Below are 27,118 nucleotides of genomic sequence, written 5' to 3' on the forward strand. Positions count from 1 at the left end.
CGTCAAGGGTTAACAGCCAACATGAAGACTCCTCGGCAGACTTAGGAGGTACAATTTCTTGCAGTTATGGATTTCATGAGAATTTTAGATTTTTAAAGAAAGAACACCTCTCTAGGAAGACATAGGTGAATCCCAACTTGAAGTGGAGGAGATTTAAACTAGTTCTTACCTATTTCTTCTTCAGATTAGAAAAAAAAAATTAATGAATTCACTTCTTCTCAATGGTAGCCTATCTAGTTCTTTTCCATCTTCATGGTCAGATAAAAAGGTTTCAGGCCTCAGTTGCTTCCTTATACAGCAGAGTATGAATTATATTATTAAGAAAAATACTCAGAAAATAGAAATATTTGGCCAACTCTGTTAAACTTTAATTAAAATTAATATTATACCCTACTGGAGCAGGAAATCTGAAGCATCACATGTAACTGAATATATTTAACCAATTAACTAAGTCAAACAAGGCTGTCTAAACTTAATCACAGATCTCTCCATTCCCCTATTACGTCAAGTGCTGCTAATGCTGTTATACTTTTGACAAGTGGCCCCTGGTCACTGAGCAAATCAATAATGTATTTGAGCTAGAGAAGAAAGGAGGAAGGAGCTGAGCACATTTGCATTCCTGTAGTGCCTTTAGTTGATGATCTCAAAGAGCTATGTGAACTTCCAATCTGTTAAACTTCCAGCAGTGTGGAAGGACAGAACCAGGTATTTGAATTCTTCACCTCTTCAGCTGGACCCATCAGGATGTAAGGAATAAGTAAGTTCTAGAATGGGGCTTCAGGTACAGGTCACCAGGCCCTCCTATGCAAGAGCACTGGCTTATGGCAGACCTATTGCTGCCTGTGCTCTCCTTAAGACGTGCCTCTCCTAGTTCCTACCTTACTGGTGACTCCCATGGGACACTGAGCTCCATTTCCTTCCATGGAGTTATGTTTTCCAATGTGAGGTGCTGAAGTCTGTCTCCAAGGTAGCCTGGACCAAACTTTGTCTGCTTTGGACTCATCTACATGATCATCCTGTTATTGTCTATGATTCCACAGTCTTCTTGTACTTGTGACCCTCTCCTGAACACTTTCACAGAATTACTTTCCAGAACACAGAACACTTTCCAACTTCTCTGTTGTGCAGGATGTGTTATGGTCCACTCAGACTGATATGAAGATGCACTACAACTCAGTTGTATTGGTCTCTCTTGGAAGAGAATAAAGCCTTCCAAAATTTTGGGATTAGTGAAGTTTCAAATCTTTGAAAGAATTAACATTTAATTTTAGAGTGTTTTGCAGTAACAGTTAATCTCTTTGGTGGTTGCCTACTATTGATATTCATCCTGAATTTTCTGATTATTAGAACAGAAGTGTAGGGATATATTTATAATATCCCTTGTACAATAAATAGAATAAGTATTTATACAGTGACAAGACTTGACTGTTTATCCTGAAATTTGAAAGACCTTTCCAAACACTAAAGCAATAACTCAGGTGTGCAGAGCAAACATTTTAGACCCACTGTAAAGAAGGAAATTGAGACCATGAGAAATCCATGCGTGATTTGCCTGATGTGACATATTGGATTTGGGGCTGAACTGAGCAAAGAGCTTGTAGGATTCTTTCCCTAAGTCCTAGATATTTTTCCTGTATATTTAAAAAATTTTTACTCCTCCTCCTCATGGGAGAAATACATCTACAATAATGGGCTGCTTGGTTTCATCACACCCTGACTAACAGATCTTTACTTCTCCAGAGAGGAATGGACCAGTGACACTGATGCTACGTCACCTCTTCTGAACACAGGAGCTCAGTTCCACATTTGGCAGCTCTAGGATGAACCAGATGAGTTTCCTTCACTCCAGCAGAGTTTGATTCCATTTGGAGCCTGTAGCAACTGATGTCCAGGGGAGTCCAAGTCCCACCCATCACATGGCAACAGGAAGGTAAAGAGTGATGACTGTGCTCAAAGTGAACAGATACTTAGAGGAATGAAAAGCAAAGATGACTCATTTCCCAGAAAGCAGTATAGTCAAAGGAAGAAAGTTACTATAATGGCAGATGAAACCGTTATACATGAAAGGAAACTTCTGACTACGCTGACACTGTGAAGTTGTGTTTAGCGGCTTGAAGGTATGGGAAGGGGGGTAGAAATTACTAATAAGAAAAGAAAGATGAGGGGATTTCTTTTATTAAAAAGGAAAGAGGCTCTGAGCGGAGATGGAAAGACTGGCAAAGGGAAACACTCCATGAGTTCCTGAATTTTTGGGGTAGGGAGTTGGAATAACTTTGTCACAGCACCGAAAATCCCAGAGTCCCTTGGGCAACACCTTTTGTGCTCTGCCTCTGCAGGGAGATGGGTTTATGAGATAACGATGTTATTTCAGCACAAACTCTTTCATTCTTGCAGAGAATTAAAAGAAGAAAAAGAAAAAAGGGGAGGGGACAGGCTGTGGGAGAGAAACCAATGTTATTTACTCCTCTGCAGCTGACATTAAAGGCTCCTTTAAGGGCCAGTGGGTTATTAACTTCCTGTCGCCTGCCACAATGATATGCTGTGACATATTGTCACCGCATTCCAGCGAAGCCTTAAACATTAATTGGGAAGTAAGATGAGTGAAGCGGCTTTAATGAGATACCTTGTTGTAACTTCTAACTTTACACATTATTTACAGTGATTCTGCTAATGGTTCCATCCATCAGAGAGAAGGAGAGGGATTGGGGAGGAGAGCCAGGGAAGCAGGGGGTGAAAAAAAAAAGATAGGTATCAGAAGTGGAATGAGAAAGGCAGAGAGCAAGGTGGGAGGTGTGGAACAGGGGGAGAAGCACCATCCCTGGGGTTTTTATCCTCCAGCTTTACATTCCTTCTGTCATTTTTCATCTACAGCCATTTCTGCAGCAAGAAGACAGGGAGGTTATTCCCGAGCACAGTCCCACCAATCAGCCTGGTTTTGAGCCCTCAGCATTGCTCGCTAAGCCTATTACTAGTGCTGAAGCAACCTGTCACAACCTGTTGAGCTGCCCCAGGTTCCATCCCATGACATGGACGTACCAGGTGAGTCCGGACCAATGGGACATCCCTCCTCCCCCTCACAGAAGAAAAGAGGCACAAGAGGTGTGCAAAGCAGATACACTGTCCACCTGCCCAGGTGGCAGGTAAAACTACCACACAGTAGAGACTGTGGCAGATACCGATTTAGAAGGGAAGATGTGGGTATTCTATCTGCAGGTTCTGCCTCGTATGATACCTAAATTTGCAGTTGGTAGAACAGAAGTTATATGGCAGCACAGCCCACCCCATCAGCTCTGCCCACCTCCATTAAGACCAGCATGGTCCTGAGACCAATAGGGCAGCAGTGATTGCCACGGTCTGTGCTCTAAATTGTAGCCCTAAGCCTACAGCAGGAAGGATGCTGGGCTTGCAGCCCCAGAGCTGAAGTCCTCTGGGAAAGGCAGTGAAGCTAGGTTAGATCCTATTACTGTGATGTTTGCCCTCCTCTCAGCGCCGGGGTCAAAGCCGATCATATGAACCCAATTTCCATGTTCCCTTTATCCCTTAAAAGAGCCATCTGGGCTTGTGAGTTGGATGGGGCTGTGCAGAAGGGAGGAGGATTTGGCCCTGTTTGAATTAGGAGCAAAATAAAAAATCCTGGAGCAAGAGAAGATCATGATTATAATAATATGGCCTGGCAGGAAAGTGCCCAGAGCACCAGGCATGTCATTCCTAGCTGGAAGGCATTTGCCCTGGATTACAGTCTACATGGCTTCAGGATGCTCCGTGTGCTGGCAGGTTTATGCTCCCTGTTCTGTTTTCCATTAAATCATTTCTATCCTTGTTAACAGCAAAGCCCTACAGAAGCACATGCAATCACAGCTAATGGATTCCAGTTTTATTTCTAGATTTAAAGTATATTCCTTTTTTGCAGCACTGGGCTGAAATGGAGCTGGCGAAGAGACAATTAATTGCAAGTATGGGTGTATAAAAAGCACCTGGGGATAGATCAGCTGGGGGAAACACACGGAGCTCAACTGCACATGCGTGTGATGACAGCCCCCTTTCCTATGAAAATTTGAAATTCTGAACTCCACTCCTCGCTACCTGTCAGGGTTGGCGTGCCTTTAATTATAATGTCTGCATGCTTCTTTAGGCACCATTTAATTCTCTCTGACAGCCACCCATTTAAAAAGAAAGGCAAACACTCAGAACTTAGTGGCAGATCGGAGCCAGGCGAGGGATGTGCTAATTGCCAGATGTTGTTCATTTGACTCTGATCCATTACCAAAATTAAAGAAGAAAGAAATGGAAGTAGGAAAAAGAAAAAGAAAAAGAAATCCTACCCCGCCTCTTTACATAGCTGTCTGTAGGTTGGAGTCACTGCTGTTAGCTGACTTCCCCCAGCAGAGCACATCGGGGTGTTTCTGCGTTATCAGCCTCACAGGCCAACTCACTTTATGCAATGGACTGTGGAGCATCTCTCCTGGGGTCTGGTGTTCAGCAGCTTCCAGGCTAGCAAGGAAATATTTCCCCACAGTGCAGCCATCTGTAGCCTCTCTCTGACATTTCCAGTAGCTAATCTGCTTTATCAGAGATGAAAAATTTCCATAGCTGGTGGCTCAGGAGAGCAGAAGTTGGAAACTCAGCTGAGATTTAAAGTAACTCTTGTCTTGGACTGTTGCTAGTACCCAGGGCTGGCGTCTCTTGTGCTACTTACTTGGGGAAAGAGGATTGCTTTGTGCCAAGGGAAGGGAAACAAGGTCAAGAATGAAGATTAGAAAGGTTGTGGATGCCCATCCCTGGCAGGTTGGATGGGCCCCTTGGTAACCTATTTGGTGCCTGATTTAGTAATTGACAATGCTACTCAAAGCTGGGGGGTGAAAATTGGCGATCTTTGAGGTCCTTTCCAACCCAAGCCATTATATGCTTTTAAGACTGCTCCTAATGCCCATCTGATATGGATTTAGGCATAGCCTAGTAAGTTCCCCAAGATTTTGCCTCTGCTAATACCAACGGGAGTTTCATTTATTCACCAGTGATTCCTAGCAACCCAGAAACAAACCAGAAAGGGGTCCCTGCGGGATAGACTGTGGCCTAATGCAGGAAAGAGTGTATGACTTTATTTCGAGCCACCTCTGAGGCAAGGTTTTCCTGATACATTTGAAGAATTACATATGTGCCTAAAATATGCAATTAAGCTCATGGCTCACATATATTCATTGAGCCCAAAAGAGACCAGAGCATCTATAAATACTGAAGCTTTCTTTTTTTTTTCTTTTCTTTTTTTTTTTTTTTTCTGGAATTACTCATTCCTTTATAAGTAAAAAGTAGGACAGATGAACTGTGAAGGAGGTAACAAGGCAAAATTAGTATTCTGTCATTTGTGGCTGCTATAATCCACGTGAAAAAAGTTCTGAAGAGTGGTGTTTGGGTCCTCCTCCCTCAGTGGGGTAAATGCTGGGAACTCATTAAACAGGCAACCTGGCTGTGCCTAAATCCTTCATCTGTCACAGGGATTTGTTTTAGAAAGCTCTTCTCTTGCATGAGATATATTTGGATTTGGAACACAAAGAGTATCTTCATTTAATAGCTCTCCATTCTTATCAGGTTGGCCTTCCTTGGGGCTGTACTTTTAGTTCTCTGGGAGTTTATTCTCATAACAGGCTCATCTACCCCTTTGTCAGATATTCTTTTAAAATTGCCCCTGTGTAATAAATTGGCTTAGTTCAGGAAAATTCCTTCCCTTAACTGGTCCGTGTGGACAAGCAAAACCCACTATTAACTGCATAGCAATAATGTTTTACAAGGACATTTCTGGCTTTCTACCCGCTAAACATACAGTTTAATTTTGACAATATTTTTAAACAGGCTGTAGGGTGTCTTGTCCACACTTTGCTGAAGAGGTCAGCTACCTTGTACATGGCTCCATTTGCAGCCCTCTCATATTTTTGATCTCCAAATGTGATGATTGAACAATCTGGAGGAGGAAGGAGGAGTTCTCCATAGTGGGCAGTACCTTGATGACAAGAAATCATGCTGCCAAGCTGCAGTGCCTACATGGGGTAGAGCTCACCATCATGGCACCACTCTGTTTTGGGGCCCAGCAATTTGGGAATGTTTGGTTAGAGGACTTCCCAAAGGGAAACTGTAGTGCCGTGTTGCAAATACTGCCTGGAGAGGCAGTGCTTATACATGAGACAGCTGATAAATTGCTGCTTGCATGGTGCAGAATCGACTCCAGCAGAGTTGTTTCTTTAACATCAATGCATCAGTGGCAGGTCTTTCCACCATCTTGCTCTGCAGATGTGATACCACTTGTTTCCCTTTTCACCAAAAGTCCAGAGTTAACTTAAGGGCTTTGGGATGTGCATCATTTGGCAAGCAGGCTGCAGTAGTCAGCTGAAATGTTCCCTACATGAGCTGTAGATGAAATGCAGGGTGAGCAGAGGGGAGAGGGGGAACTGTATTATCTTTTCTCCCTAATAAGGAGTGATACAGGCAAAGAATACAGTATACAGTTCACTTAACTAATTTTCTAACCAGCAGTCACTGCAATGTTCTCTCTAGGATTAGAGAAGACAAGGGAAGAAGCAGAATAATAAATCCAGACTGGCTTTTTGCAAGCTGCAATCATATCATTATAGGACGGAGTTTAAGGACATCCACCATGGGGAGAAAAAATTAAGAACAGAGGCCATTTCAGCTCACCCTTGGCAGCACAATTAATTAAAATTAAATTCAAGGAAAAATAAGTTTAGTATGCCATCTGAATAAAATCTCCTATCTAAACTGTTCTCATGCTATCTGCACCAGTTAGGTGATTTGGATGGGAAGACTCCTCATCTTGGGTTGTAATGGATCCATCTCCCAGCTGCTACTGCTGCCCAGCACATCAGCCCACTTCTGCAGCCAGTACTCTTCTCCTATCTTAATAGGTGGGCTCTGAGGAAATGTAATTGAAGGTGAAGAGCAGTGGTGGGGAGGAGGCTGGCACTGCTGCACCCAACATGGCTATTGAGACAGCTGTTGGATTTGACCAGCTCTGCCTGTTGCTGCCCACAAAGGGGCATGAGCCCTTCTGAGGTGGGTCTGTGGTCACCAGGCATCACCCACTCCTTGGGAAGCTGTGAATCCCTGTTCAAATGAAGGGAGTTTCAATTCTTTTCTGCACTCCTTATTCCAGTAAGGCTCCCAAAGGATAGAGGAGAGCTCAAATGAATCAGCTTGCAACGTATCCTTATTAAATTAGATGGCACTTACTGCCCAGGCCACAGCCTTAAGGACAGAGAATTACATGAGTTTTCCATCTCTCCCATCTCATTATAATCGATGGACAAAAAATAAAATGCCAATAGGGGAAGAAGGTTAAGTCCCTTGAGGCAAATCCCCATCCTGCAGCGCTGGGTTGCCATTGGTTGCTTAGAGCAGCTCCAGCTTTTATCTCTGTTCCAGTCCCTGGCAGACAAGTGGTGTCAACTCTTTGAAAATAAACCCAAGTAAGTAAGTCTCTATCTCCCACAAATCAGCATTACTGTCCATATCAGGTCCATATCAGGTCCAGTTTCTCCTTGCTTCAGCTTTTAGGCATCTGAGAGAGGTTTGCTGCCGCTGCTCACAATAGGCAGGACTGCTGTTTTTAATCACCAGCACAGAACTGTGCCACTTGCATATCTCCCACCACCAGTTTACTCTGTAATTGCATAATTATTTAGCAGTGTCAAAAGTGCATCTAGATTGCAGGAGACGAAGCTGTAAGTGTCTTTGAAGAGATGCTTACGAAGGGCTTGCTATGATACAGATACACCTGCAGGCATGGAGAAGAGGAGATGGGAAAGCTTTTCTTTCAGTCTGGGTCTCCAGAGCTCTTTATAGCCAAGAAAATGCAGTGGCATTATTAAAAATGATAATTGTGTCATGCAGAATGAAATGGCAGGTGGCAAGCAGGGTTTGGGGTGGGACAGAAGAGATATGGATTGTTTTACTGCAGCTTATGGATATTACAGCAGCACCTGCAGAGACTGATCCCAAAATTAGTTGGCATCTTCTCACTGATTCAGAAGAAGCTCGATCAGGCCTCTTAAAGTCAGGAAGATGCTGAGTTCACCGCATTGGGGCTGAACCCAATTTACAGTAATGTGCAGGAGGTCAGACTGAGATCTGCCACCTGGGAGTGCCCAGGCATTTCTGTCTGTATGATCCTTCCAGACACAGAAAACAAAACCTTGACATTAATGTTGCTCTATCTGTATTTGAGGTGATCAGATGTATTTCTCGGTTTTCAGCTTTGCACAATGCCTGGTGGCACATCCCTCCAAAAGGAAGTGGGAAGATTAAAGAAAGATACTGAGGACCTGGAATGTGCCCAGAGGGGGGCAATGAAGCTGTGAATGGTTTGGAGCACAAGTCTTGTGGAGAGCGGCAGAGGGAACTGGTGTTGAACACTCTGGAAAAGAGGAGGCTCAAGGGAGACCTTATTGCTCTCTACAGTGCCCTGAAAGGAGGCTGTGGTGAGGTGAGTGTCAGCCTTTTCTCCTGAGAAACAGTGGAAGGATGAGAGGTGATGGTCTCAGCTTGCAGCAGAGGTTCAGGTTGGGTACTAGGAAAAAGTTCTTCTCAGAAAGAGTTGTGAAGCTCTGGTACTGCTGCACAGAGAGTGGTGGAGTCACCATCCCTGGAGGTGTTCAGGAGCTGTGGTGATGTGGCACTGAGGGATGTGGTTATGGGCACGGTGGGGGTGGGCTGGGGCTGGACTAGATGATCCTAGAGGTCTTTTCCAGCCTTTATGATTCTATGACTCTACAATCCCCCGTGCCTTCCAGCTCCCCTCAAGCACTCTGGGCTTGGTGTTGTTCCTGAGGTATAAGGCAGGGCAGTGGTGCTGCGAGCCAGAGCAGCTCAACTGCTTTTAAAGCCACTTAATAAAGCTAAGCAGAAAATCTAAAAGGAGTTAGAGGAAACTAATGTGAATCTCAATTTTTAAAATTCATAACATTTATCAGTGTCTGCGTGAGGCAGCACAACAGAAGTAAACATCGAATCCCATTGACTCTGCTGGCACTGCTGACAGCAGAATCAGTCCCTCTCCCTGTCACTGCACTGCTGTCTCCGGGCATGTTAGATGGATGTCTGTGCTACCTCAGCCAGGAGCTTTTCTCTTGTAAGGGGCAAAGATCCCCAGTAGTCTGAATGAGCAGGACAGAGGCACGTCCTGGCGCTCTATGAGGGAGCATTTGCTGGAGCTCTTTTACATGCTGTTCATCTCTGACATTCCCTGCTAGCTGTTTGAGTCCTGAACCTGCCAGAAGGGGAGGGATAATCACCTCTGTGCTGAGTCCTTCCTCCAAAGCAAAATGTTTCTAAAATCAGCAGCGCTAAGGTGCCATTTCTATCTGAGATGTGTTTTGGAATGGTGGTAAGGGTCAAAGAAATGGTGCTAGAAATGACACCTTATTATTGTACTAGTTGGGTATGCAGGCAAATTTCCTTTTGATTTGTATCTGGTGGGGTGTCTGACAAAAATACAGCAGCCCTAAGCATCCAGTGGGCAAGGGCCTGCCAGGAGCTCACACTGGTGGGGTGCCTTGTTGCTCGGTCCTGGACACCCTTCTGGGGTTCTTAGGTATCTGATCCCATGGGAGGGCCACCAGAGGATGAAGGTGGGTTGGGAGATGACCCAGCACAGGGATGGAGGACCTGATAAAAGGATCCCCCTTCCAACCTGCTGGCTTATTCCCAGGGGTGTGAAACACAGTGACCTCTCAGTCTTGAGAAAAGACCTTGTGCTTTGCCTCCGATCACCCCCTAAAAATACTCAGCTGAATATTTGTTTTCTGAGCCCTTTTCCTCTGTAACATCCATCAGACCGCTGTCTTTTCATTCCTTCCTTCTCTTTTACAAAGTCTTCACTCCAATTCGCTCCTCCAGATGAGACCAAAAGCTGCTAGCATTTATCACTGTCACCACAGTATCCCTTTCTTCTGTTTGCTGACACTTCACCCACCGATCCCAATTACTGTCTGTCTTTCCTTCCATTCATACAAATCCCCCATGTAACTTTGGATCATCAATTTCCAGCAAATGGGCTGTTTGCAAGTGCCGTCCCTGCCTCACCCCTGGCTGAATGGTTGCCTCTGACACACAGCACCCCGACTGCTCCCAGGGCAGATGAATGAAACTTTGTCAGAGAGCACTGAATGAAGAAGAAAGAGCTCATTTCCCTTCCCAGATTCCTCCTGAATTCACGGGAGCTGAACGAATAGTATCAGAAAGTGTATCAGATGAGTCACAGATCTAGCACAAATTAAGCACTGTCTATAAGTGTAGACCACTCCTAGCAAAGCCCAGATTGCCAGAGGAAATGTGATCCTTGAGAAAGGATGCATGACACACAGTTATGTGACTATGTTTATCAGGATATCCACAGGCTGAAGAGAGTCTCCAGTGCAATCACCAAATCATAGAATCATAGACCAGTAAGATCACCAAGTCCAGTCATCAGCCCATGCCCACTAGCCATGTCCTTCACATCCTTCTTGTGCTTAAAGTTGTGCTCTTATTTTACTACTTGGAACCCCAGGGTGGTCCTTCCCCCACCAGCTCTGCACCCCTAGCTTATGGGACTGATGAAAAGTGAGGAGGTAGAAATTTGGCCAGGATCCCTTCCTTACAACCCTGACAGTAGGCACATTAGGATGCTACTAATAATCTGTCAGCTTCTTAGCATATGATAACTGCCTCCTAAAATATTAATCAAATCATAACATGTGATCCTAAAAATAGGCTTTCCGATTCCACTCTACTCTCTCCTTAAGGTTCCTTGGGTGGTTTAAAGTTGTTGTGCTTTAACCTTTTCTGGCATTTCACTGATTGTAACAACTACTTTTCCAGAGAACTGCAAAACCCAATGCCCTTTGCCAGTACACACACACACACACACGTGTACACCTACACACAGCACTTTGCTTTCTCATTGCTTTGGTACAGGGATCTCTTTGCCAGTATGCAGATACATTAATCCACCCCAGGAGATCAGAGGAATTTATTCTCAAATACAGTGCTGCATAATGCCAGCACCCTTTTAGCTCTTCCTACTGCCTTGCCTTCCCCTATGCCCACCAGGACAAGAGAGAAGACAGAAGCACATGGGCAGATTTGGGGGAAGCTGATGAGCACCTTGCTCCCATCACAGGTCTGTGAACACCCTGACTTCATTGCCTCCTTCTGCTGCTGCAATGCTAATGGATGAAGTTCTATAAATATTTGATTGACCTGTCACTGCCATGCTGCTCTCATTTATCACTTGCTCAAGTCGGATTTGAATTACTTTGGAATATTTTGTGCTGTCTTTACAGACTGTTCAATTCTTTCCCTGTCTCCCCCACCAGCCCCAGCCCAGGAGTGAGCAACTCCTGAAAATGCTGAGGAAATGGAGCTGAAAGCCTGGGGCAATGGGGCAGAGAAGGTGAATCTAAAGGGATACAGAAATGAACCAGACAGGGCAGGGAAATGTATGGAGAACCCACCCTAGCCGGTATGTGAGGGAGTGCATACCACAGCGTATGAGATCAACAGCCCCTTTCTGCGATTTCCATAGTGCTGAGTCCCAGAAGAGGGTTACAGATTTACAAGGAATTCAGGTAATTTTCTCGTCATGTTACCCATAGGAAGTGAGTAATTGTCCCGCACTCACTGCTCTAATCAGAGCCTGGGTATTTTAGTAGCGAGGGCTCTGGAATATATTAGGAGGTACAGTCCATACAATCAAATTCTATTGTGTTCATTTTCACTCCTGTCTTCTCTAGATTTTTACATTCAGGATGAAATCAGCAGATTTTAGAGCTTGCCGAGATTGAAACGACTGTGTTTAGCGATGCAGCCCCGAGCATGCGGAGCCCAGCACTGCTTTGCTCCCAGTAATGAGTCCCCCCGGGGGGCCACAGCCCCCACTGCATGGGGCTGCCCAAACCCCTTTGCCCTGTGTTAAGTCTGCTAACTCTGCTCTGATTCCTGCTGAAAACCACCTCCAGCTGCCTCCATGGATACTTGCACAGCCAGTCCAGCCCCATCATCTTCCCCATGAATGCTGCATGGCCTTTCACTGTACACCTATCCTGCAAAACCCCAGGCTGAACCAGCTCTTGTGGTGTCCTTTGCATCCAAATCCCATGGGATGGGCTGCCTTCTGCACAGATAAATCCTTTTCTCAGTCCTCAAAAAACAAAAGCCTGACACATCCAGCAACTTCTATCATTCCAATGACCCCTCTCATTAGCTCTCCCCTCCTGCTTCCACCCTTCCTCGCGTCAGCAATATGCCGATCCATCCTGCTTATACCAGCTCTTACCTATACTCCAATTACTTTTTCATCTCCCCCACCGGCTGTTTTCAATACTATTATCTGCTGCACTTGCTGGATCTGGCTTTCAAGCATTTGACTGATGCCTGATTCCTGTAACCAGAACATGTCTGTTGATTGGACTGTCAATGGATTTCTTGGCAGAAAGGGCACTGGGCCTTGCAAATGTGAAACTGTATTTCAATCTCATTTAGAAGGAAAGAGAAAGAAGAAAGAAAAATATCCTAAAGCCACATTTTCCCCTTGCTCTCTTTGAGCAAGTGCTTTAAGTAAACAAGTGTTTTTACCTTTTTTAATAAGGTCATCCGTGACATCACTTTCTTATCAGAAAAGGAACATTTTGTTTTGTGTATTTCCAGCACTGGAATACCCATCTGGACTTTACAGCAAACAGTTTCTACTGATTCATCTCTGGGGAGGAAAAGGAAGCAGGAGGGAGACTCACATCCATCCCTGTCTCCTGGCTGCCTGCAGTGACACCTTGCTGTAACAGAGAGCGCCAAGCCACCTCCTGGCCAGCCCTCTCCATGCCTGCTAGCAGCCAGAGCCTCTCTGCAAGAATGCACCTTTGACTTTCCTAAATAACAATGCAATTACCTTCAAAAGCTGGCAGCCAAAGTACGTGCTGAGAAATGGCTACCATTAAGAAGAAATTATCCGCTCTCAGGGAACGGCCGATTTGTTAACTCGTAAAGGAGGAGAAAGAGCCCAGCTCCAGACTACGTAGGCGTTGAGGTTGAGAATGAGGTGGGAGAGCTGCTGTTTTCAACCAGTCTGGGCACAAGGCTGGAGAAAGCCCATGGGGTTTGAAGGAAGAGCCCTGGATAAATCGGATCAAATGCATTTTGCCACTGTCTTGTACGGGTGCAGATCAACAGGTACATGCTGGGCAATCCTTCTTCATGCATGGGGCAGGTGTCTCAGGATCATGCCCTATATGTTTCTTCAGGAGTTGGACTCAATGACCCTTATGGCTCCCTTCCAACTCAAGACATTCTATGATTCTACATGAGGGCATTTCATGGGGAACCTCCAAACTAGTTCCATTATTGTACTTGCCTGTGATTAAAAGAAGGTGCCAGAATTATTTTTATCAGCTGATCTTGCAAAAGCCCCTGATGTCTGGGGCTGAGTTTGCAAAGCAAAGTAAAAGCAGGAGAAGGCAATTTTTGTAACAGGAAGAACTGAGGCATAAATAGATTTTTTGAGGTTAGCTTCCATCAGTCTGTACCCTTAGGGCTGGACAGGTGACTTCTCACACACTATATGTATATTCCTACTCAATTCTCAAGGGCTTTTCAGTGCAGAAAGACAAGATAACTGTGATATATGCAGAAAGATTTAGATTCTCTTTAACATCAGAGGCAATCTTTGATATTGCACCAAGCTACAGAGCAAACTATTCCTATCTGAATGCAACCCCCAGAAGCCCACCAGGGAGTTATCTGGGAACACAGCTGAAATCACTGGTGCTGACTTGACTATGTCTGAAAATATTAGCATGTTCAAACTCGGAGGCTTGCTTGAGACATTTCTGGAAGACAAAAACAACCCTCAACGACTTGGAAACAGATCTGGTGGGCTTGCAGTGCTAAATAAATAGCAACAGAACTGGGAAACTTTGAAGATGACAAGATTTTCTAGGTCACGTTGTCTATTTTCCCCCTTGGCCAATGCAGGGTGTTTTGTAGAGTGTAGCCTTGAGACCTCCTTCCAAACCAGCCTTTAATGTTACAAGCAATGCATTCTGACAACTGCTCAGCTGATATGCACAGGCATTGTCTTTGTAGGTGCTGAAGCTGTTAGTGCATAGCTGTTAATCTAAGCAAGTACATTTTGAATATTTATTACCTTTTAAAGAGGAATGAGCTTGGGAAAAAAAGAGTCTGGAAGCAGACTGGGCAGAAAACCCTACGTGAAAAGGGACAGACAATTACTTTCTTCCCCCTGAACAGCCCTGACTACACATTGCCACTGTCCTTCCTCTCATGTCCCCCTGGTTATGGTGAGACAGTCCAGATGTGTGATGTGGCACTGAGTGACGTAGGTTAATGTGCATGTTGGTGATGGGTTAACAGTCAGACTTGATGACCTTATGGTCTTTTCCAGCCTTTATGATTCTATGTGGAAGATGGCATGGAAATAGTGCCTCATCAATGTTTCCTGGGGGAAAAACTGGAATAGCACTGGAAAAATGGGCTATGCTGGGCTTTGCTGCCTAAAAACCAGAGCAGAGACAGGCCTTCTGAGAGAGGTAGGGGAAGGAAAGTATTGAGAATGGGGTTCAGAACATGGTGGTGGAATCTATGGACAGTCGTGTTCTTTTGTCCTTGTGGGGAGAATAAAGCTTGTTTCCTATCTCTCCCCAGATTATTCCAGCAAAAATACTGCATGATCAGAGGCAGTTCCACTGAGTAAAATATAAATGCAATAGAAAATACAGACTTCGAGGAGCATCCATTGTCCCCTCCAGGTCAAGCAGTGATCTTGAAAGATGAACCAGCATGGAGAGAGCTCAGAAGGAGCGATGTGAGCACATCTACTGGTGGAATATCTGCTCCTGCAGTGGCACACAAGTCAGGTGAGATGGTCTTTCAGCTCAAAATCATACTCTGGGCTCTTGCATTTTACAGATGTTTACATCCAAAGCCAAAACTGTATTTCCTATGGTCCCATCCAAAAAGCTCCAGCTGCAGACAAATCCAGGAGAGCATCAGGTCCTTCTGCAGCAGTAACTGTTGGTACCACCTCACTGTGCTGCCGATGTCCACCATGCAATGTGCCCACCCACTGCATGGTGACAGAGATAAGCATGATTAAGGGAAGGCTGGCAGAAAGGGGAGAGAATGTATAGCATAGAAGCCTGGAAAACAGCAGCATCAGCAGGCCAAGAGGAGGTTATTCCCGTGATACATCTCTGTTCCACCCTCCCCATCATGTCAGCAGCCTCTTTAGCTTCACACAGAGGTTGTGAGGATTCATTAGTTAATGTTTGTAAAGCACTATATAGATGGAGAGAGCTATGTAAGTGCTAAGTATTATTATTATTACAGAGAGTCGCTGTTAAGGCAATGGATATGCTCTTAAGTGTCATTTCATATTTAATTAACGTGCAATAATTGTCTTCCAAAACCTGGAGGTAAATCTTTATTCTTGACACTTCCTTTAAAGAGACATTGCAGCAGAGCTACTGCTAATGGGCCTCCTATCTGGCGTAGGAGGAACAGGATGAGCTGGGAGCTGGAAGGAAAGGGAGGTCAATGAGGGACTTTTTTCTTCTTCACAATTCCACAAACATGCCACGGATCCATGGTGAGTTTGGGTTTTGATCACTGAGCTGCCCCAAAAGATGCTGACCTGGTGAGGGGTCTGCAGCCTTCCCCTTGGACTTTCCCTGTGCCAGGCATCGACTGAGCACTGTCTGTGGCTTCTGAGTAACTGAACCCAGCCATAGCTGTGAACCTTGCCTCTGTGAGCAGAATAAAAGAACGAAAAAAGGAGGATGGAGAAGCATGAAATCACAGTACTGGGAATTTCCCTGCTATTTTTCAGGAACATCTTTGCCAAGAAGTGGTATTCTCAGAGCTAGGTTACGTATCTTTTACTGACAGAGGGAAGCAAGGAGAAATCAGCTGTGGGGCCATCTGCTCCTTGAGCAAATGGGAAGGGGAAGCCACCTCTCCCACCTCCCCACGATGTTTGCATTTCCGAGAGAGACCAGAGAAGTAAAAAAAGAAGCAGTCCATCATTAACTCAGAAATAACCCGCCTACAGGAGCTGCAGGAGGATGCTGGGCCCTTCGTGCCTGCCTTTTTTTACCCAAATGTGTAATTTCTCACTGCTTTGTTGACAAATCAGTGCCCTCTATGGGCCCTTGGCTGGCATCTCTGAGGAGCCCAAAGGGTGGGGTTGGGAGGAGCAGGATGGTCCAAGTGACCTGTGGTGGTGCCAGTCCCCTTCTACTCACCATCTTAAAGATGCAGCCCCCCTACCCACATTACTCCTACACACTTGTCTGCCCTTCCTGCCCCCCTCTGATCACTGAGATGCTCCTCATCAGTGCTAAGTGCTCTGAAGGTCACAGGGTACACAGCTCTTGACATCACTGAGGATCAGGCTTTGGCCTTGCTGCCACCCCCCTGCTCCCCCTGGGACCCCTGAAAGTTACAGAACCTGGCAGTTCTCTCCTCGCCTCCCCCTCCTGCTTCCCCCTTCCTTCTCTCACTCTCATTTATTTCAATTTGCTATGCTTTCTTTCCTGGCTCTCAGCATTAACTGGGGAGGGGGAGAGGAGGGTGGAGGGATGGTTTCATGGTGGAGAGGTGGGGAAAACCTTGTATGATGGTGGGTCAGGGTCTGCAGATCAGATTGGAGATTATGGGGAGAGGTGTAACCTCACATGTTTCAAAACATAATAGAGGTCAGTGCATTGGCGAAGTGCTGTCAGGAACTCAGGATGCCCTCATAGCAACTTGGGCTGCTCTATTTCAGTGCCAGTTCAAGGGAGCCAGGGTAGTGTGTGCTCAGGTAGAGGTGGCAGTGAGACATGGGCTGCACTGCTGGGTGAAAGGTATCTGTGAAATTCATCCTCAGTGCAGACAGCATATTTCTGTGATTTGTGGCTAAAGGGGATGTGTGTCTGCTCCAGCACTGCTCAGCCTCTCTGCTCCTTTTGCCCTTATCCTTGGGGCCCCAAAAGGCTCCATTTGCCAGGAATGCCCTCCACTCACTGCAGCCACCTGAGCAAACATGGGGTCTGCACTCATCACCTCCTGCTCTCCTCCTTTTGACTGTGCTGTCACACATTGCCACACAGCAGCTTTTTTTTGTTCCAGGCACTACGGTGCTGCACATAATCCAGGTGACTTCCAGAGCGATTCAGCTCTCTAGTCTTTCACAAACCCAAATCAGTGTACAAGCCCTACCCATTAAGACTGAAATTCCCACACAGCTCATGGCATATATAGCACTCCCTTCTCTGAACCAGACTGATGTGCCATGTTACTGCCATGTTAAGCAAAAGCCCATTTCAGTGACTTCTTGTCCTGTAAGTGTTCTCTGCAGATCCTCAGGGAGATGGTTTGCAGGGTCTGTTCTCTTTTATTCCCTACAAATCCCTCTACAATGGCTGTAAGAAATTCCCAGGTTAGCCAGCTCCTTGTGGGTTTTGTTTGTTCTTTGTACTTATTCAAGCTGAAGTCTAGAGAGGAGAAGCAGGGCAGATGCACTTGAAGGGCAGAGCTAAAAAGAGGACACTTCATGTTAGCATACAAAATCAAATTGTGAAACCATTAAAAAACATGGCAAACGGGTGACAAAAAATGTATATACTTACTGCCAACATGAGCTCCTATCTGACATGCTGAATTATAGCATGCATTTTTAATCCATCTTTGGAGCAGAGATTCTACCAACCTCTCTCTCTAGAAATACATCACATGCTTTTTTGATATTGCTGCTGGTTGATATTATCAATACCCTCTTTTCCCCAAGAGCTTTCTTCAACAGCCATCACCCTGCATTGCAGGTTGTCCGACAGAAAATTGGAATGGTAATGAGGAATAAGAGAAGAGAGAAAGCAAAAAGGAATACTTCGTACTCACATCATAACAAGTCTTAAGAGAAGGGGATGGGAGATAATGTCACTGCCAGTTCAAAAGGTGGATACAAAAATATAATGAAGGTGCCTGTATTTCAACACGTTGTCCAGAAAGTGCACTAGCATCTGAAAGTACAAAAATACTCAGAACAATCTAGCATTTTCAGGATGTAAGTGTGTTTCTACCTGTTAAAAGGAAAGGCGAGAGAGAGAATCCAGTTGCTATGGAAATCAGGCCATCTCCATGGGAATTCAGAAAGTAGAGTATCCTCTTGGCCAGTAAATCAGACACTGAGCAGCCATTTCTGGACCATGGCACTGAGCAAATCTAAGCTGCTCACAGGACAGTTTGTTTCCTCAGCACTGCTGCCCTATCTCAGTATCAATGAAATGGGTGGAAAAAAAAAAGGGTTATTGGTGAAATTAAGAATTTGCTTTGTAGAATGTAAGGAAGGTTCAGGGGAGAACTGCTAGCAGCCTTTCAGTATCTAAAGGGGGAGTCAATAAGAAAGGGACAGATTCTTTAGCAGGGTCTGCTGTGACAGGACAAGGGGATATGGGATGTGGTTTTATTTCCCCTAAACTGAAAGAGGGGAGATTTACACTGGATATAAGGAAAAAGTTTTGTACATTAAGACCAGTGAGGCTCTGGCACGGGCTGCCCTGGGAGGTGGTGGGTGCCCCATCCCTGGAGACAGCTGAGGTCAGCCTGGATGGGCTCTGAGCACCTGACGGAGCTGTGGGTGTCCATGTTCAGTGCAAGGGCAGTTGGACCAGATGGCTTTTAAAGGATCCTTCCAACTCAAACAATTCCATGATTCTCTGATTCTCCTGCATGTTTCTGTGGAGATGTGTTTTGTGCCTTTGCTTTAGCTACAGTTATTGGGATTTACGTGGCTGGAAAAATAATAATGGACCTCTTGATTTTGCTTCTCAGCAAATATTTTTTTATTCACATTAGTTGCTGTGGAAAAACAAAGGATCAGATAGGTGTATATGCAGGAAATAAAAGGAAACAAAGGCCACATTAAAGAATATAAAAGGAGGAGCTGATGTACAAACCCACACCTCGTCCAGGACTCCCCTCTTCGCGTTAATGGACAAATATTCGTGGTGCCACTGGAGGATCCAATTCCCTTGCCATAGGCAGCAGCCTCCAGCTCTGCTGCTCCTGATTGCTTAGAGGTTGGGGCCCCACAGAGGCCCCCAAGCACAGCTCTTCCAGTCAGCGCCCCACAGCAAGGTTCACTCTGCTGTCACCTGATGTATGAGATTGAGAAGCTTTGAGACTTTTGAGATTTTGATGCTTTGCTACAGAGCTTTCTTCTGTTTCATCATTGCATTTAATCACTGGTGGGCAGCTGGTCCCTAGAGCCCGGGAGGTTGGGTACTGCTGGAGTTGAAAGCTTTGGCATGAGCGCCAGTGTGCAGACGATGGAAAGCAGGTGATGGATTTACAGTGCTGAAATCCTTGCTATGACTGCTATGCAAACACCATATATTATAGCTGTAAGTCCTGCATAAGCCAAGAAGATTAAAAAACACCTTGTAGAAAAGAGCTCCGGTCGGATATGCCTTTGTTCACGAGGACAACTATGCAGTGGTACTAATGCATGGATGTCATTTAGTGCTGGGGGAGTTAATGGGGCTTTATTTGAATATATTTCAGCTGCATGAGTAAGGCTCACAGGCAGAAGTGTCTGTCTGGTGAACGTGTGTTGGAGGACACTGTCTGACATTGATGGAAAGCTGCTTGATAGAGTTTCATCTTTCAATTCATTTAGATTTTTAAAGCTCAGGTTAAGTTGCCCAACTTAATTTGCAATCATTTAAAGTAGGAGTTAAGTGAAGGTCACAGGCTGCTCTAAATTAGAGGGAAACCACTGTAGCACTTGCATGCTTTGACCTTTTCAGTGTTTTCTGACTCTGCTGACCAGCTGAGCTCTTTATAGCACTGTTAACCTGTGAGAAATGTGTGAAGTGGTCATTTCCCACAGTAAAGCAGGAAATTTTGAAAGGTTAAAGTAGCAGTGAATATTCCTGGCAAGAGCGAGTACGGAATCCCTTGGAACTGATGATTTGTGTGTACGTGCATCTTCCTGCTTTGCAGTGTTTGTGTTAGAAGGAAAGAGAAGAGGATGCAAAGCAGGGCTGTAGGCAGCCCACCCGAGCTCTCTCTGCAGGTTATCCCAGAAATCAGCTTGGTGCATAGGGTGCTCTAATACCCACAGGAATCCACGCTGTCTCAGAGCTCTAAAAAATGATACTACAAAAATCCCAGAAGTAACATCAAACTCAGGACATGGGTCTTTCCTAGATTCCATATGCAGAACTTGGGGAAAAGACAGATCTCCGTGTTCCCCCATCCCTGGTGATGGTCAAGGCCAGGTTGGATTTGGCTCTGGGCAGCCTCATCTGGTGGGTGGCAGCCAGCCCACAGCACGGATTGGTCCTTTCCAATCTAAGCCATTCTATGAATCTGTGATGTACCTGATGTTAACAGCAGTGAGCCCAGGCAGTGCAGTAGATGGGATGTGCTATTGCAGTGCTCAAAGAGTAAAATCCCTATGCTCCGTGCCTCATCTTTTTTATGTACTTGTTTTCTTCCTTCCTGGTGTTTACGATCCAGCTGCACGTTCTGCAGCTCTCTTCTACCTTTAATGAGGCAAAATGGAAAAGCTGTAAAACAGGGCCACCATCAGTGTAGCGTCCTGGGGCTGCCATAATGAGAAGTTTCTGGTCCTCATGATACAATATCTTGGTGGCAGTGTCTAGTCCCACTTTCTTTGTGCATAGGGCCAACATAGGACAGCCCCTTTCTTCCATTTCCTCCTGATCACGGGGGTACAAGGCAGCTGTCAGATGCTCATTTGGATTTTGTGGATGTCACAGATACCCAGAGAGTGGAAAGAAAAAGGCAGTTTGCTCTGAGAAACAAGAAGGGCTTTATTTTGTTGCAATACATTCTAAATATACAGTAAGGGTCAAAAGTCTCTTCTGTTGCCCTAGGACTCCTGATTGCTGCAGGCTAAGCCACCAACTCTGAGGGTCTGTGTAAGAGGGCAGAAATGAGTAGCTCATCGTTAAGCATCCTGTTTGTCCAATGCATTGGTCAGGGGCTGACAGTTTCCATTCTGGAGCTCTCAGACAATAAAGCAGCTCCTGAGCATCCCTGCAAGGTGGTGCGGGTCACACCAGCCTCCTCCATCCCCATGAAGCTTAGAAAAGCACAGAAATGCCAGTTGCCTTTCCAGACCACCTTCCAGCATGGCAGGGAAAGGGCTGGCGTTACACATGCTGATAGCGATAGTACATGATATGCAGTCAGCAGTTTGTTGCAATCAGAGCTTCTGCTGAGCACGTCGAAAGCCTGCCCCTTTCCTGTTAATTGAATGTAAGCCCTTCGGTACTTCTCTCCCTTTGATCTCTCTCGGAATGAGACTTAAGGCTATTAAGGCAGAGGAACCAGCGAGCACAATGCTGGCAGTAATCTGTGTCAGGATGAAGGGATGTTACGCAAGAGACCAGGAATGAGATGCAGTGTGATTTTTTTCTCTCTCTCTCCCCTCCCCACCCCACCAATACACACACACACATTTTCTCATCTAATCCCAAGGGGTTCTTTGTAATATTTGCTGGATGGCAACTACAAACACCGGTGGACGCAAGGAGAAAAAACGTCATGCAACAAACATGTAGAAAAGCTCGTTTGCCCTGAAACACTGCATCTCTCCAGCAAAACCTGCCTGCTTACAGGGGATACAAATGACTCTTTGAAGCAAATGCACGTTACTGTGTTCAGCGTGCAGCATTACTGCAGGATTTAAACATAGCAAAGCAGAGGGAATTGCTGATCACATTGGAACCAAAATGAGAATAAATGCATGATAAGAAAAAATAGATTAGAAGATAATTACTTCAATTCATTTTGTACCTGGAGCAATTACTGTTTGGATTAGAGATGACTTGTAGGTGAAATAGTTAGGTCTGCAATAGAAACTGTAGACACAATGTTAATAGTTAAAATGTCAGTGCAAAGCTTCATTAAAGGAGAAACCCAGCTCCAAACTTGGTTTGGTATTTTCTTCCATGATTACCACAGTGAGCACTTATGTAACACGCTGCATATTTCAAAGCAAGTTATAAAATTAGCTAGGAAGAGCACGTAATGCCTCTTTGCAGAGCTGGAGGTGAGCATGCAGCACCTTTCAGATGGTGCTCAGAATACCGTAACATCCCTAGCTTCTAATTTAGGGATCTAAAATTACGAAGCCAAGGAATCTGATTCTGGGACCTATAAAAATGCCTATTTTTAATCTGTCAGGACACACATAGGAGAGAGAGACGCAAAGAGAGGACATAGTTATTATTTCATTGCTGAAGTTCGTTGGGATTTTTCTGAACACTGTTCCTATGAACCTGGAAGGAGAAAGGCTGAAGGAGAAGAAAACCTGAAACATTTCAGCCTGCTTTTATTTTCTGGTTAAAAATTAAAGAAGAAAGAAGTTATGTAGAGCAGGCGAAATAAACACCTGAATCTTAAAAGACTGAAAAGGCATTTTGTAGCCACTGACCAGAGCTGAAGACATACAGAATAAAGCTGGCAATTGATATGTGTTGCAAAACCTCATGCCAAGTAAAAACCTGACCTGTATTTCAGCAGCTGCAGGCACCTTTCTGGTATCTTCCCAGCAGTGCTGGGAGGTGTTCAGCCGAACAGCAAAGCCATGTGTGCTGCAAGTCCCCAGCCTCCCTTTAGGGGACAGAGCTTCCCGATGGCTGCTTTGATTGTCTGTTTTCAAAATACAATCACATGTGGATATTAAAAATAGCATCATGCTGAGTTGCTTCCTGTGAAAACAGGTTCCAGTGCTAGGAAACTAAACACAATTTTAAACGTTATCATCCAACTAATCGTGTTGTTATTCCATTTCAGTCCATATAATTTCTCTGGTATGAACCTGGGTCACTTTTGCATATGTCCAATCTATTTTATATATATATGTTGACTCTATTTGCACACTCAGATGGGAGACATATGCCTCTTCTCATTTGGGCAGGCCATAGCGTTATTAAAATGGAAATGTGCAGGCTTTGGGATCCAACTGCAACATATGTTTAAAAATGAAAGATAATTCTTTAGTTGTAACTACCAGAAGAACTTGGAGCTTTTGACTCCGTGTATAATTACCACAAGACCTTAGCAGCTTAATTCACCAGGTAATTACATGGTTATTTTTTGTTCTATAAAAGGTAAAGAGGTAACATTTAATTTACAGGGTGCTGCATAATCCTGTAATTACTTGGTAATTTCCGTGTCGTCACACAATAAAAGCAGGGGCCTTCCCATGGCCCAGATATGACATGATGGAAACTCAAATTCTGCTCAGCACCATCAGGAAAACAGAGGGATTTCTTTGCCTCCTTGAGATGTGAAGCTCAGGGAACGAGAAGTTGAGAAACTGAAGGATGTGGACCAGTTTGCAAACAAGAGATTCTCCGCCCCCTCCCCGTCATGGCACCATTCACCTCCAGCTCTTCAGAACAGCAGCCCCTGGGATCAGACCACAGTGCCTCTTCCTTGCTCCTTGCCATTGCAGCTCATGTGTTAGCAGTATTCTCCCCTCCCAACAGAAGGAAAAACACCTGTGATGTGGTTTTGGGTTCTGCTATTGGATGATTATGGCTTTTATTGCCCAACATTTTGATTACACAGATAATTCCTCCAGGTCTCATCATAGAGGAGCAGTAGCAACTATAAAAGGATGGCAACTCTTGCCGGAAGCAAACCCCTTTACATTCATTGCATAACTGCAGCTGAGCTGCCCATCACTCAATACGCCAATGTCCTGTCCTGGATGCAAATGTCAGCCTGGACATTTCTGACCACACTTGTGTGTTCTCTCCTCTGTCCTTCTGCTGCTCCTTTCACAGAGCCTTAGCACATTATACTTCTTCACCTGCAGCTTTCAACACCATATTCTGTCAAATAAGGCTTTGCAAATATATGTCGATTGCTCCAAAAGTACTGCCTCCTGTTTATTTCCATTAAAAATCACAGCAGATAGAGCACAATAACATTATTACTTTTGGAACAGTTCTCATACATGCTCTATGTACCAAGAAAAGACCATCCAGAGAGTGTGGTTGCAACCTCTTACACCCAGGCATCACTCTCCTCTGCAAATCATGCTGTGTTCAAAAAGACCCTTTAAAATAGCAGGTTCCATCCCTTGAGCACCTGCAATTTCCATCATATTCAAAAGGACTCGCATTCAAACGCAGTGTGACATTGGCTTTGGGCAGGAACGGTGTGAGAAAGTTCCTCTCCCCAAAGTCCTATGGGAGGGCTCGTTCTGGGCTGAGCCCGCAGCCAAGTGAGCAGAGCACATTTATATAAATAAAAGCAGCACCTGCACTTCCTAACAATAAAATAAAGAGCCTATTAGTCTTCATGCTGCAGGGTATCAGGAAATAATCTCCCCCAGCCTGGGACAGCAATGCACAACCACCTCATTACAGTGTGAGCTCTCTTCCTTTCCCGGGAGTGCTTTTTCAGCCCCTTTTCCTCATTGGTGTCACTGTTTCCATGCTGGGAGCAGGTACAGCACAGAAGCAAATGGGACTTCTAAGGTTTAGCACACAGCTGTGCTATGTACACAGCTCTGATTAAGAAATATCTTTATTCTGCCCATATACTGCAGGCATCCACTCCTACCACTCTTGACACGATAACCCATAAAAGCTATGGACTAATGCATTAATAATCCACGAGTAAAGGTCCCAAAGTGCCCATTGACATTATAGCCATTAAGGTGCAGTGTGTCAATAACAATACATAGCACGAGAGCAGACATGCTGCCTGCATGAACGCGAGTGCGCATACCCACTGCTGTTTAATCCTACGCAGTCACATCAGCTCCTCTCTGATCTTAGGGGACTAACGTGACAAAAATCCCTTACGACTGCTACCGTGTGCGTTTAACGAGGAAGAACGAGCTGCTTCAGCCTGGGAAGGACAGAGAGGCTCTCAGCCTGATGCCTCTCACACGTGTGACCATTTATTGGGATGACACTGCCTGGCCACACTGTTAATTTCAATGGCATGTTCTGTTAACAGTGCCCTGCTCTGGGATGCCAGCTATGCACAGTCCTAGACATCTTCCTTGGAGGTGGAGATATTCCACGTAGGCCTATAAAAAAGGAAAATTAATTGTGTCTACACACCCACACATTTTCTTAAAATACCACTAATATTTTACATTCCTCCAATGGCTTTTAACTGAGAAGTTTATAAAGCAGTTTGAAACCCCAACATCGACCCTGCTCCCTAGAAGAGAGCCCTTCCTGCACTGCAGTGTCCAGCAGCGTGTCAGAACAGGGGACTTGGTACAAGGATGAGTCTGGCCATCTCTTCACCAACAGCTGATGAGCAGCAGGTGGTTTAAAAGAGCTGATGTGAAGGACCAGCTTCTATCACGTGGCCTTTAAAACTAATGTCATTTTGGAGAGGAGTAGCTCTCTGCAGCATTTTCTGTGCTCTGAAGGGAGGCGTTGCCCCATTGTGTGCAAACACCATGGGGCAGCTGGGCTCCACACTGTGCCAGCAGCTCGGCAGCACATGCAGGGGCTTTGTCATGAGCCCTGTAGGCCATTACAGCATCGGGATGCCAAAATTCAGCAGCGCTGTTATTCCTCCTCCTGTTTTTTCTTCCCTCTAACATACTCCCTGCTTAAAACTGTGTTCACTCATTCTCCCAGTGGAGCACACTGGCTCACATATAGCTTTAAGACATGGCAGGGGATCCTCCCTTCCTGCATGGAGCATCCTCCCCAAGGCTGGGTGAAGGCACGGGCAGGGTGAACAGGAATGAGGGGAAGCAGAAGTCAGAACAGTTCAGGTATAAGGAAAAACTGGGAAGGCAGTAATGGGATTTTAAAGGGTAGTTGAGCAATAGGGGATGCTCCATCAGATTTAGTCTTTAACTGGATTTTTCAGGGTACATTACTGGGCCAGAAGCACTAGGAAATCTCTGGCTACAGTTTCCTACTTCAGTGATCACTTCAATGATTTTAAACTAAAAGAGTGGATATTCAGACTGGATATAAGGAAATTTTTATATGAAGGGCAGTGAGGCTCTGGCACAGGTCAGTGTAAGGTAACTGTTGAGTCATGGCCTGAACCACTGATTGAGCACCTGGGGAAAGGACCAGGTCAGCCCTGGGAGCACAGGTGAAGGCAATTCATCTGTGTACTGGAAGGGTGGAGCCTGGCTGCACCTCTCCTAGACCTCATTTAAGGGCTGACTGCCACTGAGGGAGGTTGTCTGGTTGGAGATCCCTCCCTTGTGGAGTTTCTCTTATGAGTGGAGCTGACAAGCTACAGTGAGTGCAGAGTGTTCTGAATCTTGCTGATTGGCCTCCCCTGACTCACCACTGGAGCAGAAGGAAAGTTGAGCCAACTTTCTGAAAAGGTAAGAGTGAAATGCATGTCTACTGTGGCCTGAAGTTGCAAGGAAGGAGAAGCATATCTTGTGATAGAGAGATCTGTTTGGCTGCCCTGTGACAATAAATTTTAATAAGAAAGATTGCTTGGTCCAACCAAGTGAGAAATCTTCTGCATTTTCCCAGAATTTTTTTTTTTTTTTTTCATGACTTGGTTAGCCCTACAATTAACCCTAGGCCAAGCATCACAAGCTCTGCTCACCAGTGGAGGAGCAATGTGGGTTACTGCTTATTTGATTCTCAGAGAGAGAAAAGGCTGAGTGGCAGATGTGCTGAAATGAGCATCCTGCTTTTAGTTTTAAGGGGATGATGGTGCAATGGGGTAGGCCTGAACCAGACCATCAGAAGTTGCAGGGACACCACAATGAAAAGAAGTTAGCAGAAAATATATTGTTTTCATTCACAGAGGATGTCAGGAAGAGAAGAGGAAGACAAAGGGTAAGTTTTGATGCTGAAGTAGTTCTGTGTTGGAAGCAGGAACTACCAGGCGCAGCTTGCAGCATCTGGTCCGTGTCTGTACTTTAATTGCAGCCAATGGTATTTTAAGCAGGTTGATATAGATATAATCAAGACTGTGATCTGGCAGTGTGCATGTTTGCTGTATGGAAAGCAATCCAACTCTTGTGCTGCGTCTCAGGGGAATAACTGGCTCCAACAAGTAGAACATCCTCCAAGAATCA

At 45.2% G+C, this 27,118-nt stretch overlaps 1 long non-coding RNA gene across 3 annotated transcripts; it reads left to right on the forward strand.

The window, feature by feature from the left end:
- Positions 1-1,966: 1,966 nt before the first annotated feature.
- LOC107320007 lies at positions 1,967-25,381 on the forward strand. Of its 3 annotated transcripts, XR_001558080.2 has the most exons (6): positions 1,967-2,117; positions 2,872-3,039; positions 8,262-8,491; positions 14,444-14,588; positions 14,704-14,915; positions 17,862-25,381. It is a non-coding gene; the product is annotated as an uncharacterized LOC107320007 (long non-coding RNA). The 3 variants fall into 3 exon arrangements; XR_001558079.2 differs by lacking the exon at positions 14,444-14,588 and having other exon boundaries at positions 1,970-2,117; XR_001558081.2 differs by lacking the exon at positions 14,444-14,588 and having other exon boundaries at positions 1,970-2,117; positions 21,550-25,379.
- The last annotated feature ends 1,737 nt before the right edge of the window (positions 25,382-27,118 follow it).

This window comes from Coturnix japonica, chromosome 12 (assembly GCF_001577835.2).
Source record: "Coturnix japonica isolate 7356 chromosome 12, Coturnix japonica 2.1, whole genome shotgun sequence".
NCBI classification, from domain to species: domain Eukaryota; kingdom Metazoa; phylum Chordata; class Aves; order Galliformes; family Phasianidae; genus Coturnix; species Coturnix japonica.